Source organism: Haliaeetus leucocephalus, unplaced genomic scaffold (assembly GCF_000737465.1).
Source record: "Haliaeetus leucocephalus isolate CR32 unplaced genomic scaffold, Haliaeetus_leucocephalus-4.0 Scaffold2, whole genome shotgun sequence".
In the NCBI taxonomy this organism is placed as follows: domain Eukaryota; kingdom Metazoa; phylum Chordata; class Aves; order Accipitriformes; family Accipitridae; genus Haliaeetus; species Haliaeetus leucocephalus.
Genome location: NW_010972438.1, coordinates 1,116,436 through 1,132,769, shown reverse-complemented (window position 1 = coordinate 1,132,769; position 16,334 = coordinate 1,116,436).

Sequence of the window (16,334 nt, the reverse complement as noted above, 5' to 3'; positions counted from 1 at the left end):
CCCCTGCCCCGGGCCGCCGGCTGTGCTTGCTCAAAGGCTTCCCTAAGGCGGGGGGTGCTGAGCCCCCTCGGGTGTGAGTGGGACCCCCCAGCACCCCCCGTTACCGGGGCGGTTTGCCCCCCTTACTTCTTTGCTTCTGACTACGTGGCCCCGTTCAAAACTGTCTGGAGTCCTCTGGAGCAAAGCTCCCCCAGCAACTGGTGTGATACTGGTTTTGAGTAAGGAGCTGAAGCAGCGGATGCACAGAGAAGGAATGTCGCAGAGCGTGAATGTTGTGGGAGTTACTAAATGCTCGGGGTTAAGAGCAGACAAAAGTAATCTCTGAAGTACTTAAATAGTTCCTGCATCTCGAGAGGGCAGCTCTAGCTGTGTGCTGTGGCCACACAGGCACGCACTGGGTCTGCCCAGCCAGAGCGCCTAGCTGCGCATCTGGGTTTGTTCTTATTTCTTACAAGAAATCTACTTCAAGAAAGCTTTTGCTGGAAAAGCAAATGTTTGTTGTGTAAGTTAACTTGCATAAGACTCTGACCACTGCTGCTCTCAGCTTGTGTTCTTGCGGGGAGTTGCTTGTCTCCTTTTAGACCCTCTGGGAAGTGTTTGCTCCTTGTGCTCAGGCTGTCAGAGCCTTGCTTTCCCCAGGAAGCCGGGGGTCTCCTCCACAGTGTCCTTTGAGCAAAAGAACTGGAATAACTGAAACACCCTCTTGGCATGGTGTTAAGCTGAATGGAAGGGATTTTAATTGCTAAATAAAAAACACATGGAATGGGTTGCCAGGGAGCAGCTGCTCTTACGACCTTACTTGCTGTACCTTTGTCACTGTATAATTAGGAGATGAGTTAAACACTTAATGTCAGCGCTTCTCGGTTTCCACATTGTTGTAATCCCATCTCTTGATGCCAGATGGCCCTGGCCGGGCAGTGCCGAGTGCTGTGCCCAGGGACGGACCTCCGGACCTCCGTGGGTCAGCCAGGGCACAGGGGCCCCTCCAGCCCTTCCCGGTGGGGGACGGCACCCTTTGCCGTGAACTTCTGTGAGAAGTTTCTTGCCAATGGTGTCCTTGGAGATCCCTCCCTGACTGTCAGGACTGGAAGAGTCAGCCTGTCTCTGTCTTGGAGGTGTAGCTCCCTCTATCCTGCTAGGTTTGAACTGTGCCACTGCTGAATCCCAAGGAAAGCTATCTGTTGGGTTTCATGGAAAACTGGATGCTCCTTATAGATGACCCCGGGCAAATGTTGGTGTTTGGCAGTGGGGGTCACAGTCTGCGTTGCGGTCTGGGTGGGTGGGGCTGTGCCACGCACCCTCTGCAGCGTGATGCTCCTGCTCTCCATGTGTCCTGCCTGAAATAACTGATTTTTGGGTGGGAGTGAGGAGTTCCTTCCTCCCTCCCTCCCTTCCTCCTTACAGCTCTGCTGACCCCCTTGGCTGCCTGCCACAGGGACCCTGTTAGTGCTTGCTGGTGAGGGCAGGCTCCCCCAGTGCGGCACTGTGGGGTGACCCTGTCCCCGCAGGCGTGTGGGGGGTGGCCAGGGCTTGGCAAGGATCCGCCGGGAAGGTCTCCTGGTGCGTCATCCCCGGGGACTCGGAGCAACGTGTCCTCTGCCAGCGGGTCCCTGTTGTGATAACCCTCGGGCATGTCCATAGGGTCCTGGCTGCCGCAGCTTCTGTGGGGGGGGAACCTCTGGATGCCAGCTGGAGACCCTCAGGAAGCTCGTACCAGGCACCGAGTGGAGATCAATCCCATGGGAGTGAAAACTGACCCTTTTTCATGGGTGACTGCAGTTGTGGGTTGTGTGCTGGGCTGTGGTCACTCTGGTTTTGTCAGACAGCAGCTCGGGTCCTGCCTTGCCCAGAGCGCTGCTCGGGGGGCTGAGCGGGGCCAAGCCCCTGCCAGCAGCCCCAGGCTGGGGGTCCCTTGTGGGAGGGAGCGGAGAAACAGGGGTAGACATGGGGACCAAGGAGGGCTGAGCAAATCAGTGCTGTGGAGCAGAAGCGTGCCCTGGAAAAGCTGTCTCTGCACTAGACCCATCTCCCCAGAGCTTCTCGAGCATCATCCACAGGGGATGGAGCAGTGAGGCTGCACGGCAGTACGTCAGGGCGCTTACACAACGCACCCTGAAAGGCTTGTGAACACAGAAGCCGTCAGAGCCTTTCCAGTACGTGTGGCTGGATACTTAGCTCCCCTTGGTGGAAGGGCAAAGGACAAGAGGTCATCTTTAATTTCACTTAAACGTGTGAAGGGAATAGCACAAACTGCCTGCAGCGGAAGGGCGTAGTTCTGCTGTGAGATCTTCTCGTGGCTGCTCGTGGGCAGGCAGCGCGGAGCCTAACACCCCTGTGTGGGGCGAGGGAGGTGTGATGATGCCCTGGGTCTGCCTAGTTCTTCTGACAAGCTGCCTGTCTCCTCTCACCTGAACTGGAACTGGGCATGGTAGTATCAAAAAGGAAAAGTCCCAGCCAGTTTGCACTTCAAAAGGGATATGAAATGACACACTAAAAACAAGAGGGGGGAAAAAAAAAAAGGCCCTGGATCACTGTCTGAATAATATATGTCCAAAGACAAATGGGCGTCTTTGCAGTAGACGGCTGTTTAATTTCCTGAATCATGAGAAGGGCACTTTTCCTGGGCATGGGGTGGAATACTGTCAAATTTTAATTTGGCTTGGCAGTGTCGCGCAACCAGTTTGAGCAAGTCGGGGAAGGCAAGTCTGGAACTCATTAGGGCTTGTTGCAAGGCCCTGAAAATTTTATTTTCAATCACTGTTGGGTTTAATTATTGTTGATGTCTTGCCTAGCGTATTATGGGATTCTTTCTGAGGAAATTAAAACAGCATGAGTGGGACGGCATTCTGTTTGGCAAATGGGTTGTTTAGATTAAATTCTAAATGGAGAGTTAAAACTCAAAACAAAGATAAAGCGTGATGGCTGGCATTTTGTGTGTTACTGGAGCTGGTTCAGCTGGACTGTGCAGGCAGCAGGATTTGTGTACTGTCCTCACTAAATTCAGTCCATTTTTGTCAGGAGCAGAAAATAACCCACTAGGCTAAAAGCCCTGTTCAAAGCCAAGGTAAAGCTTACTTAGTTAATACAAATTTTAATTCTCTAACTTTTTCTTTCTTCAGTTTTTTAGCATGGGGTTTTGCAAACACCCAAAGCAGACTGTAGGACAGGGAAAAAGCATTGCTGCTGCTGTGATAAATCAGCCCCAGCGTATGCGGGGGGCCTGGGTGACTCGGGGTCTCGGGGAGAGGCAGAAGCCTCCCTTCTCCGTCAGTGAAGTATCCGGATGCTTGAAGATTCCTCTGTGTATATCTGCAGACGTGGATGGGAACACTCTTAAGGATTGGGAACGTGCCCTTTGTAAAGTCCAAAAATTTAGAGCTTTTTAAAAAACTTGAGGAATACATTGGAGATGCAGCTTTTTCAGTTATTTTTTCATAAACTGTATGCCTTGATCAAGGTGTACAGGATACTTGGGCTGAACCCCTAGCTGTGTTTTGTCCTCAGCACGGCGAGTGCTCGGCGATGCTCCGCAGCGCTCGGGCAGATGGCTGGCTTTGCAGGGAAAGACACTCGGCTCCCACATAACAGGGGTTATGCCCAGAAGTATTCTTCTGCAGGATACATCTGCAAAATCTCTATTCTGTCCAAAACTACTTCTAAGCAATTTGGGCACGCAGAGATAAAGATGGCAAGCGCTCTAACTGCAGTGAGTGTGCCTGCAAAGCCAGGCCTTAGTCATTTAAACATGCTAGTGCTCGTTTGTGTAAATGCTGTCAGGAGCTATACAAGTGATTTCACCTCTGCTGTTGAAAGTTGGACCTCGTAATTTTTAACAATTAGACCACCGAGAGTTTATTCCTCGGACACTTCTTTTGTGGTCACGATTGCTGGTCATAGTCTCCATTGGCAGAAGTTCAGACTTTCATTATGACAAGTTGGTACCTTCTCTGTAAAGCCTCCTCTGGATGGACAAGGGGTTTGGTCCCTATGTGGGTGACGGGTTACACGTGGCTGATGGCCTGGGGAGATGGCTGGAGCACCCCTGTGCCCCCCCGAGAAAGCTGGCTTGTACTTGCGGGACTGAAAGCCCCGCTCCGAGCCCGACGTGGCTGCTGGAGCCCAAGGGAGGAAGCGCTGCTGCAGCTGTCACGGGGAAACAGATGTTGATCTTAATGCAGAAACCTGCTTAGCTCTGAACGAGTATTTATAGCTATGAAATCATAAAGCAGCACATGGGTTAAAGAGCTTATTTTGGGACTTGGACTCGGAGCTAAATTGAGTCCCATAAAATAAATTTACACGTTACAAAATCCCTCTTGTCCTGCAGGGAGGCAGTGTCTGGAGTATTTGTTTAGGCTGAGGGTTTTTTTCCCTTTTAAAAAGGAAATATTGTGTTTCAGCCATTCAGGAAAAGAGGTATTCAGATGTCCTAGCTCGAAGCTATTGCTCCATTTAAAGACGGGGCTCAGAGAAAGGGAAAGATTTCAGGGCAGCTATTTGCAGTTTTTGGAAGAGCAAGAGTTTCCTAATGCTGGTTACCAGCCTGATTCCTCATACTTTTACCATCTCACCTACTCTGAAACCCTTGACTTCAGTACTTCAGTTACTGAAAGGCTCTGAACTGCTCCAGAGCAGTTATTTCCCTCTGCAATGGGGGACTCTTTCCTCTGGCTGGGTGTGCTGGTTTTGCCCTTCCCTGCAGCTCACTGTGCTTTCATGAGTCAAATGCAAAGTGCATTAAAAGCAGTTGATAAAACTGAAATGAATAGCAGCTTTGACTTAATTGCTGGTAGATAAAGTATCATAAATTGTTAATGTTTAGCTCACTAGGTGCAATTTCTCAAACCTGGTCAGGAATGGCTATTCTGAATCGATCAGAGAGGCAAGGGAAAGGAAAGTCTGTTCTTCCTTGTCCCGGGGGGCGGGTGAATCCCAGTGAATTAAAATAGTCACTGGTGAGCAGGAGAGCGTGCTGGCTGGCTCACTTGAAAGTCAAATAGTGCAAATAAAAGTACTGGGGAAAGGGAGGGGGATGGCTGAGTAGTAGGACATAAGGAAAATGGAAAGGATTTTTTCTGCTAGTACTTAACTGTGGATGCTGTTAGCTGTACCTTTCAGACATGCAAAAATACACACTTCTAGGAAAGTAACTTTTGCTTGTGCCTGCAATGTTAAAGCCTTGGTTAAGAGAAGCACTAAAGCAGCTGGGTGGCTGTTCTATACAAACTGCTGTGCAAATATCGTTATTTCCTAGTGCAGTTGTTTGTCTGTTGGAAGCTTTAAATGCTGGGGTTTATTGCCTTACTAAATGGGCTAAATTCTGTCAGGATTAGCTTTTACATAGTCTTTATGTATTCCAGATAGTGTTTCATTGGGAAGAAACCTGTCATAGGATGAAAAATCTACTGTAATCTTATCAGAGGAACATAGGAAAGCAAATTTACCCAAAAGCATTTGTGGCTGGTTGCCCGTGCCCTACCAGTATTTGAGGTGGCACAGCCCTTAAGCTTCTGCATTAGGGTTCAGGGCATCACCAGCCACAAGATTAACTTGGACTTGTTCATTTTCTCTTTCTGAAGACCTAGAAACGTGTCACTCAAATACCTCACTTTATTTTCCTTCTATATGAGTGTAACTTGTGTCAAGATTATGAAGCTCCAGGCAAAAAAAAAAAAAAAAATCCCCTCTGTTCATATCACATGTGCTGCCAAGTCTGCTTGGACTACCAAAGAGCATCCACAAGTGCCAGCTACAACAGGGAGTCTGCAGGAGGACAGCCAGCCAGCTCCTGTCAGCCATGTGTCTTGATCCAGAGCATCAGGATCCAGTAACTGAGCAGTATTTCTCCTAGTTTAAAGCACCTGTCCTGGATCTGGACATTTAGGACGGGAACACAGACCAGACCTACAGCCCCAGAGGCTGATGTGACAACTTTGCAGTCTCTGTCAGAGGGCTGCTAATTTATTATACCTTTCCTCTTGAACACTGCATGCCCAAGCCATTTTTTTGTCATTCTTGCACAGCTGGATGGGCCTTTTGAGATTTTGGAGGGGGGTGCGATAGTGGCCAGATCCTATGGAAACCTTGGGGCTGATACAGCAAAGCTGCAGTGAAATGCCTTTGTGCCCTTGGGCACATCTTCAGCCTTCTTGTGTCTTGATCTCCTCAGCTGTAAAATGTGAACAGTAGAGCTGAGAAGATATTTAGGAGGACGAAATCAGTTGTGTTGTACAGAAATTTGATGGAAGCAGCTCCTGAAGCACAACACGTCAGTGTACGGAGGGACCCCCATTCCTGATGGTATTTCAGCACCTTCTCCTTGTGCTGGAGGTGGGAAGGACAAAGCTGGCTCAGTGGAGGTAATTGGTGATTAGTGAGACACTTACCTGAGCACTCTGGAACTTGGCACAGCTGCTGTTTAATTAAATTTGGGTGGGTTCTTCCCATTCCACACACCTACGCACAACTTGGATTGGTTTTATAATTAAGACCAAGTGTCTGAAGCACTGTCTTGCTTGTGGAAAAATCTATTCATCTTATTTTTCAAAGTTTGCCCTTCTCTTATCATTAATTCACACATTGTTAGTGGAGAAAGGAATGCTGCCAACTATGTGCTCTTGGAAGAGCGAGATATTTGCAGAGGCTCTGGTTCTGTTGTATCTCTGTCATCCTGTAGGTTGAGATCTGGCAGCTCCATTGAAATAGTTTTCTCAGATATCGGTGCCTTTTCCTGGTCTTTATGTTGCTAAAATAAAAGGCAACAAACTTTTTACTCTGCAAAGTTTAATATCAGTAAGTGCTTCCAGTATTCCAGGTGATACAAACTCATTCACTGGTGACTTAAATAAATCCTATAGAGAGAGTATGAGATGAAAGACAAACTTTTTAAAGTGACCTTTTTTTTTCTGTGAGTGTGGTAATTTGGATAACTGTGCTTGCTCAGAATCTGGCAGGGAAACAAATTGCTTTCAGGTCATGATTACAATAGATGTTTTCTGTCTATGAAAATGAGAAGAAAATAAATTAAATCAATCCTTCACTGTTCCCAGTCAAAATTATAGTAGCAAGTGTGCGTATTGACTATTGGACTTCCAAGAGTAGTTGTTTGCCCTTGTGCAAATGTATTCCACTTGCAGACACTGTCAGGGAGCCCCTTCTAAAATCCAGAAAAGTTTTTCCAGCACAGCCCTGAGTTTCCCACTTGAGGGAAGCCCTCCGGCCTGGCCTTTGGCTGGTCCAAGGCATGTTTGGGACAGTTTCTTCTGTGCCAGTACTGGGAATTGACTCCTAAGCACACCTGAAACTGGACCTCACCAGACATCAGGTGTAGTCAAGGAGGATGTTTGTTGGTTGTCAGCAGGAGGGGAAAAAATTAGTGTGATATGCAATGTGTAAAACTGTTGGACAAGGTCAGTGTGCTTCAGGAGTGGCAGGTCTGCTGCTGTGGCTCTTCTGCTCTGGTGTATCAGTGTCCTTAGTGCTGACGCTGGCAAAGTGGAAGGAAAACTCCACATTCCCAGGAGCACCCCTAGAGCTAACGTGTGTCTGGGGTGAGGGACACCTGCATGGGCTGGGTGCGGAGCAGAGCTGACCTCCGTCCGACTGATGTCGTCGGACCTTGCCTCTGCTTGATGAGCAGAAGCAGCAAACATCTTCCCTAGTGAATGGCAGCGCGGTGAAACCAGACGGGGCTCCTGCCTGTGAGATCTGTAGAGTATCTCTTCCAGAAGAGAGGATGAGCCAAAACAAACCCAGGCTGAACTCCCTGTCCTCCACCCAGGGCATGGGGATTTCATCCCACCCAGGGCTTGTCTGTTGGGTTCCTTCAGTATCTCGCTTACTTGTTGCCTTAATGTGCATTTAAGGTGAGTTCAGTGGGGTGGCATCGCTGGCGGTTGTGCCCTCCCAGGCAGAGCCTGGGCAGCGTTGGCTCCGACACTGGTGGCCGCAGCGAGCTGAGGTCAAGTCGTCTGGTTCTCCAGCCTCTGCCAGCTCTCAGTGTCGGATCAGCGGCCGCTCCTCTTGCGTTGGAGCAACACTCGCCCCAGGCTGTGCTCAGCACTGGATCCTGAGGAACAACTCCACAAAAGAGCTTTTTGGATCCTTGCAGCTCTCCAGTGATGTCCTTTGGGGGCAATTTTTCCCCAAAAGTTTAAGAAGCAGGTTTAATGAGAAGCAGGTGATCCCCTTCCTCAAGGAATTTCAGAGGTTTTCCAAGATGGGAAAGCTGTCAAGGAGAATGCTGAGTGAGACAGATTGCCCATCCAAACCATGAATTAAGGTGCTTGAGGCCCAGCTCTTGAAAGGAGGTTTCTGCCAATGAATCCAGGAGAGGATTCATTGGGATTCTTCTACATGGTAAAAGGACCTTAAGTCAGTATTTTAGGATTCAGAGTAATTACTTGTTTAAATAGCTAAACAAAGCTGTGGGGTTTTTTCAGATACAGCCTTTACTGCTGGGACATTGAGGCCAAGTTTTCAGTGCCTTTTGTGTTCATCTGAAATTCTGGACCATTATTTAAGTTACACTGAAAATGAGATTTGGTTTTTGACGTGTACTTCAATCGTGCCTTGTGAAAGTGGAGCTGTAGGGGATAGCTCGGCCCTCAGCATTGCTGTGCTGATATGCAGGTAGTGATACATTGATACCCTCAGGAGTGTTAATGATAACTGCCCTTGCACTTAAATGTATATACAAAAGCTAGCCAAATGCTTAAAAATCAAAGGGCCTCATTTAATCAAGCACCTGTGAGTTCAGATTTGTTGGACTGATGTGACCCTTTTGCCAGTGTAGGAGCCACTGAAAGGGAAAACGATCTTGGTAATGTGACCAGGGAAATGAGAAACTTAATTCTTCTAGTGCATCTGCTTTTCAGCTTGAATTAGGAAATTAAAATAGGAGTGAGACTATTTGACATGGGTTTCTTGTTAGTTCAGAGTGACTATTAGCGTGGGCACTACCTTTACTCTATATAGCTATTTGAAACATTGATACCTTATTTAAGACTCCCAATAGTGTACAGAACAGCATGGGCTCAGAACTAGGGTAGTTCTAGTTACTAGAAGATTTGGGGGGAGCAGCAGAGGGTCTGTCCATTGCTAGCACAACAGTGTCCTGCCTCGCCTTAAATTTAGGGCAATCTCATAACGTGCATGCCCCAGGCTTGGTCTTGATGGCTCTGTCCCTGCTGCTGATGCCAGGATTTGCAGAGGTGACTGAGCCAAGGGCTTGCCCTCGCTGCCCAAGCGAAGTGCTCCAAAGGAAGCTTTGGACACAGCCAGGGCAGTTCCCCCGTTCAGCCCAGGGTCTCCGTGGGGCTGGGGGCTGCTTTGGACAACCGGCCCCAGGTCACCTGGCAGCAGGTGGGTTTGCCAGCTCTCTCTGCCGGGGAGGCTCGTGCCACTGAGTGCCTGGGCATCCCAGAGAAGCTTTTTCTGGCCAGTAGCTGATGCTACATGCTGCTGGTACTTCATGAGGAGAGAGTTCAGAAGTCCCTAGCTTTGGTCAGACAGGCTGCTAGGTAGCTCGCCCTTCCTGAAGGAGAGACAATTGCATGTATGCTGAGAAGGGACAGTTGGGTGCAACATGTGGTTGTGGATAATAAGACAATTATAGCAAATCTGCCCTGCTGGACCCACAATAGAAGGCAAATGCAGCCAAAGAGGCTTTTTGTGTGTACAGAGTCTGGCTTTATTCCTGCTTTTAACTAAAACACAGCCCCTTGGATGTGTTAATATTTTGCTGTTGGGCTTGGCTGATTTTTTTCTCCTGCAGCCTGTGTAAATACTGTTTAGCTTTAACCGATGGTGGTGTACTTTTCCAGAGCTTGCAGCCTTCCCCTTGCTGTGATACAGATACCTCTTCTGTTAGATGTAAACAGTTACACCCTCCAGTTATTGGAAATCCTTAAGGAAGTTTCAGTTAGCTCCCTATTATTATGCAAGCTTAGCTCTGTTATAGTCAACTAATGATGACAAATTAATTGCTATCCATCCACATCCCTGAACTCCTCAACAATTGTGCCGAGCAAACTGGTCCCACACATGTGGATATTGTATGACTTTTCCCTTTTTTCTTTGTTCAAGGGACTTTCTCAAAGTTAGAGTTGTTAATCTCCAAAATTCATTGCAGCTGGAGGAACCCCACCCAAAGTGTTCATGTGGTCCCTTAGCTTCACTTAAGCTCTCTTCTGCCCTGGCTATGATTTATTGGGGTAGGATATCAAATGCCGGGACTGCGTGAGGGTCTTCCAGAGGCTGCACAGAAGGGTTTGTATTGAACTTGCCATGGGCACTGAGGAGCGGTCTGACCGTGAGGAGAGGTGAAACGAGGACCTCGGCTCTGAAGCGCTGTTGTGAACTTGCAGTAACTTTTTGGAAACCAGCTTTTCCTCTCTCCTCCCTAAAAAGGAGGAGAAAACATACTTGAGGTAGCTATGTGTCTCCATCGCTGCTTTTAGTCTCCAAATAAGGTGTTGTGCAATAAGTGCCTTCAGGACCGAGACACCTCTGCAGAAGCAGGAGGGCCCCCTTGGCCAGCCCCTTCTGGAGCTGCGGCGGTGCCAGCCGGTCCCAAAAGCCCTTTCAGAGGCTGGAGGGCAGCGGGTGACTTGTGCGGCAGTGCCGGCGGGGAATAACGCTCTCATGGGGTTCCCCTTCAGCCTGTTCATGGATCTGCTGTGACGGTACCCGTGCTTTCTGCCGGCATCGAGCACAGCGAGTTGGAGCGAGCAGAGTCCTGCCTCGTGTCCCATCACTGGGTGTGAAACTAACTCCTGCAGGAGGGTGTTCGTTCTTGGAAGTTTTATGAGTCTTCAACAGTCTTTGATTAATAACCGCATTGGCCAAACTTGCCAAAATTCTGGACCTTCTTTCAGGCCCGAGTTCCTCTGAGGATGCGACTCCAGACTAATCTGCCAGCTGGGCTCGTGACCCTGCAGGCCCACTTGCCCTCAGCAGCGGTGTGGTGGCCAGTGCTGCTGCTGACCAAAGGGGTGTCCTCTCCTGGCTGAAGCTGCCCAGCATTTGCTTGTGGTACGTGGTGTAAGTACTGCTAATGGTGAAACCGTCCTGCTAGGACATACCTTGGCTTTTCAAGGTGTTTGTTTCCCATCAGCAGGACTATTACAGACTCTTTTTGTGATTAGACCAAAGTCCCTGTAGATATTCAGGAGAAAAGAGAACTAAATGTCTTCCAAGGGAATATGGGCTAAGCATCCCTGATCAGATAAGGATCTCCTTGCTTCAGTTATCGTCCTTTTGTTACAGTGACTGACTTGGCAGCTAGAGCTGGCTCCACTTTCCTATTTCCACCTTGTTTGTCACTTAAACTCCTTGGTCTGTGCTGTGGTCTCATGACATGTAGCATACTTCTGCTGAGGTCAAAACTAATTTATCAAGTCTGGCATGACCCTGTGCCTTGTGCATAGCTGAAGTAAGATGGTATAAGGAGCAGTCTAATGGCGAAAGAAAAGGAAAAAAACTAAGCATCACCAAAAAAGCAAGTGCCAGATTTGTGACTGCATTTCCCTTATGCAGTGTCAGCAAATTCTCCAGCAAAGGTGGGTGCCTCTGGCTGGGGGGACCAGGCTGCAGGCAGTGAAACAGCCCAAGGCACATGCTCGGCTGCATTAGGTATTGTTCTGCTGTTGTTATGCTCAATTTCCCTCATGTATCAAACTCTTTGAAGTCCTTAAAGGAAAGCAGAATATTGCTATGGGTTCTCGTGGCACTTGGTGGGTTAATCTGTGTGCTACAGATGTCCAGTGGGACTTCTTAGTTCTGCAATGACCTGAGATAAACCAACCTCTCTGCAAAAGCAGCTATTAGCAGAGGATGTTAGGATGTTAGCTTTTTCTAACTGGCATTTTGTAAGCTCTGTGAAAATTTCGTATTGCATTTAATTTCTTCTACTCACTACTCCATAAAACAGTTGGGTCTCATGGAATGAGTGTCCCAGGAGCAGTGTGCTGCAGCCACCCCATACTTCTGTGGCTATACAAAGCAGAGATATTAAATGCACCTGAAACATCCCAAGGCACTTTTTTTCCTTACTGTACAGTACATCAGCCTGCTCATCACTGTCTGCAGGAGGATCTCAGCAGCCATCCTGTTACTGATGCTTTTGGCATTGAGCTGTTAATCGCTACAGCTTTAGACTGGGTGTGTGGAGAGCACAAAGCCATGACAGCTAATGGGGCTCTGTGTCCATATATATCCAGTTGTACCGAAGAGGAAAGTACTTGGGTAAATGCAACTCTAAGAAGGGAGGAGACCTTTCTGAGGGCCTGTGCTTATGATAGCTGGTGTGTCTGTTGAGCACTGACAGGTCTGAGTTCAGCCCATTTGTGGTCTAGAAGTTTGGCCTGTCTGCCTGTAGCATTAGCCTGGGCATGGCATGGTTGTTCCTAGAGGAGCCTTCACTGGGAAACACTTAACTAAGTTTAGTCTGAAGTCTCCTCTTTGTGGATGTACTAAGTCTCTGGCACTGAACTGGTGGTGAGGAGAGTGGAAAGAAGCTTCCACTTCTTGGAAGGATTTTCAAGTCACGTGGATGTGAAAACAGCGTTATCTCCATGTGTCCCCTCGCACCAAACTTAAAGTGTCAAACTAGCTTCTGTAGACCCTTTGCCAAAGGGTCATGGGCCAAGATGTGCTGGGCTGGTCGAAGGGTGATGATACACAGAAAAAAACCTTCTGGAGTCTCAGCTGAGCTGCAAATGGAGCAGGCTGGTGGAGCTGGACTCTGACCTGCTCATAACTGCTAACCAGGGGTCTGTCTCGCCAGACCTGCCTTGGAAGCTCAGTGCTCCTTTCCAAAGGAATCCTCAAACTCTAAACCAAGATGGAGCCATATTTGGGTTTCTTCCTTGTCATTATAGGCGCTCTATTTTCCAACCACTGAGTGAACTTACCAGTGTCTAGGCTGGCCCTGCCTTTGGCCAGTAAAATAGTGAACCATGGTATTACTGGCGTATTCCTGAGATTGTTCAGAAATGTTTTTGTGGGTAGAATGGCCTCAATTTCCTATCATTTCACTACCTAAGAATTTCCTCTGCACTGACTTGCTTTTCTCTCTTTTAATAGCAAGAATGCTATAAGACAAAAAAACCAAAACAGATATCTTAAAATGCATTGTATATCTAGTCATGGTGAGCAGAATTTGCTTTTCTTCCAAGCAGTTTGTTGACACAGGCTTTTTTTGAAAAGCATTACAAATGTCTTCAAACTCTTTACCTTAAACTTTAGTATCTCCTTGTTTAACACTGCTGTTCCCAAATGGGCTTGGGCATAGGTGGAGTCTAAGATGGGAGCATTTGTTTTGCATTATCTTACTGGGTTTGGGTTTTTTTTTACAGTGTCTTATGTGTCTCTTTTTTTAAAGAAATCTCCTTTTATGCATATTTGAGGGGCCGGAGCGGAGCTGCAAGGAGAAGCTCCATATCTGGGCAGGAAGTCCTGCTGACCAGGCAGCCCGCAAACAGGCAGCGGCGCCTGTTATGTTTGGCCCCTGCACAGGGATGGAAATGAGAGTGGCTCAAACCTCCCTCTGCTTCTGAGGGAGCAAGGAGTAACGCTGTCCTCCAAACAGAGACGTGGCTGTGCTTCCAGTCGTCGCGAGGAGATGCTGCCCGGAGGGGTCCGAGCTCGCAGGGGATGGATATCCAGTGATGGATCACTGTCCCGTCCCTGCGTGGAGGGGCTCGGGTCCGTTTGCTCCTGCTGCCCTGGCGAGGTCTGCCTGTGCCACAGGGATGTCCTGAGACTTCACGGGGCCACCTGAGCTGCCCTGGAGGCAGCGGTGGGATGAGCCGCCATCCCAGTGCCGTCCCCTCCTGCTGCAGACCTCCACCTCGGAGGGCAGGTAAACCTGAGCTGTCTCAGGAGCCACGTGTTGCCGTGAAGAGCCTCTCAATTTTTGCATCGTTTCCCCCATGTTTTCCTGTACCTTCAGACTCTCGGCTATCTTGCACGGTGAGGAGCGGCGAGTCGTGCCGCTGACACCTGCAGACAAGAGTTTCCAGGGAGATCTGGTGTTCCTGGCTGCAAAGGCATGGGCGAAGTGCACAAATGGGAGGGCTGGTGACCAGGTCTTCTGCTAGTGCCTGAAGCTGTATGTGGCCAAAGATCAGGGCTAGGACTTGTTTAGTTTTGTCTTAAGGAAATGGATGATCGGCTTCTGTACACCCCAAAGGCAAGGATCGCCTGTTGATGCCAACAGTTTGTTCTTCAAGTGAAACAATAATGGCAGTTTAAGATAAGACCTGAGACTTTGCTGTGTTAAATGTGATCCTTTTTACTGTATTTGTTTGGACTGAATAAATGTGTCACTGCAGCGAGACAGCAGTGGAAGTTCAAAAGCAGTTCCTGGGGTGCTGGCAGAAGGTGGACGGGTGCAGCCTGCCTGGCTTCAGCTGGTCCGGTAAGCCTTAACGGACTGTCGGAAGCAGTTGTCGGACCTGTCCATCCATCTGTGAGCTGGCTGTGCGGTCCGTGGTGTGGGGTACCACCCGTTTGATCCCAGCTCTGCCAGCTGGGAGGCTTCAGGATGCTCGCCCTGCCCTTGGTGACGGACAGTCATGCCCAAGCCATCGCGTGGCAGTGTTTGGAGTCAGGTAGGTGTCTGGAACAGATCCAGCAGCCTGGACACAGACCCTCCAGTTAACTGGGGTGATGGGTAGTGCCAGCCTGCTCTGGAGAGCGGGTACAAGGGTGATCTGGAGCGTACTGATTCAGCAGGTACTTCCATGGGGTTTAGACTGAGTAAAGAGCAGTTAACCTCAAACTTGGACCTGGGACATGAAGCAGAAGTCATATTTGGACAAGTAGAACAAATTACCAGGTTGAATAAATTACCAGGAAAGGATCTTGTTAACACCAAAGCAATAAAGTGAAATACTGGCTTTATGTATTAATGTGGAGGTCACAGGCTGGTGGCCACCCCCAAATGACTAAGAGTTCCTGCACTGACACTTGGACTGTGAAGCATCAGGTTGTCTTGTTGGGGGTTTGTGTACTGGTTCTTGCTAGTGACAATGCTTTTCCCTTTGCTTTCCCCCTTGTATATAATGGAACTTTTTCCAAGTAAGTTTATTTAATCCAGATGTTTGTATTAAATAAACAACCATTCATAGTCCCTTGCCTATACTCAGCTTCTGTCTGACTCATTAAGATCAGAGTTGGTTAAAGCCCCCTATCAGTTAGTAGGCATCTAGCACATGGTTCCAGAACTGGCAAGATTGTAAGTGGTCTGTGCTGGACTCTTAAATGTTTTTATCTCTTCTGGAGAGCTGCCACATACCTGAAGAATCAAAAAGTCCTATTTTTCTGGATGTTAGAGGCAGGGTGGAGTGTGTGTGCATGTTAAGACCATTTTTAAGATGTATTTTTATGAATTCCCATGGTGAGAAGTCTTTTCACTGGCTTCAAAGTATCTGGAAAAACAGCAGGGGAGAAATGAGGTGAAAACTACAGGTGAAAGCTGAGGCACAAATGAAATAGCAGTCCTGTGGGCAAAGTGAGCTGAAATGGGGCATTTTGTACCCTTTGGGCTGTCCTTCTCGAGGATGAGCAGTCTTCTATGGAGACTTAATAGTTTTGCGGGGAAAAAAAAAGTGTGTAAAGGCTTGTTGTCTACCTTAAAATTGGCAAACCAGTGTGTGGCCATTCCTAGAACCATCTGTTCATACAAGCTTTGTCCTTATTAGCAACACTGGGTTTTCCAAGTAAATTAAATGTCTTTCCTAACTTAGTGCCATCAAATAACCTTTTCCTCCTGAAAGCTGCAGAATGAGTTTGAGTGTCAGAGGAGACCTCAGGGTGCCCCAGGTCTGTGCAGGAGCTTTGAGGAGCTGGGGAGCTGCAGAGTGGGGAGAGGAGCTGGGGCAGGAGGAGGTGTAATATTGATTTCAATAGTGTATGATCTTGTAATGAAAGACTATTGTAATACTGAAACACACATGGACTAGATTAAGATTGCATAAAAGGGCAACACCCTTCTCCAGCAATAGAAACCTCTGCAGCCTCAATTGTTCTTCTGATGGGCTCTAAATGTGTTCACACAAATGAATAGTCAATGCCTAGAACAAGCTTGTATTTTTGAGAGGGATTAAAGATCTTCTGCAAAAACTTGATGAATGGGAGCAAGCACCAAAAAGGGCATGGTGGTGTGAGACTTGTACATGTTAAGCCTTAATGGAAAATGCAGAATGCGGGGTCTAAAGTGGTCAGAAAATTGCAAGACTCGCACTTTATAATGCTTCTTGAGGACTGAAAGTATTGGGTTTTTTGCGGAGGTGGATGACCACCCTGTAGTTTAATCTCTGGCTGCACAG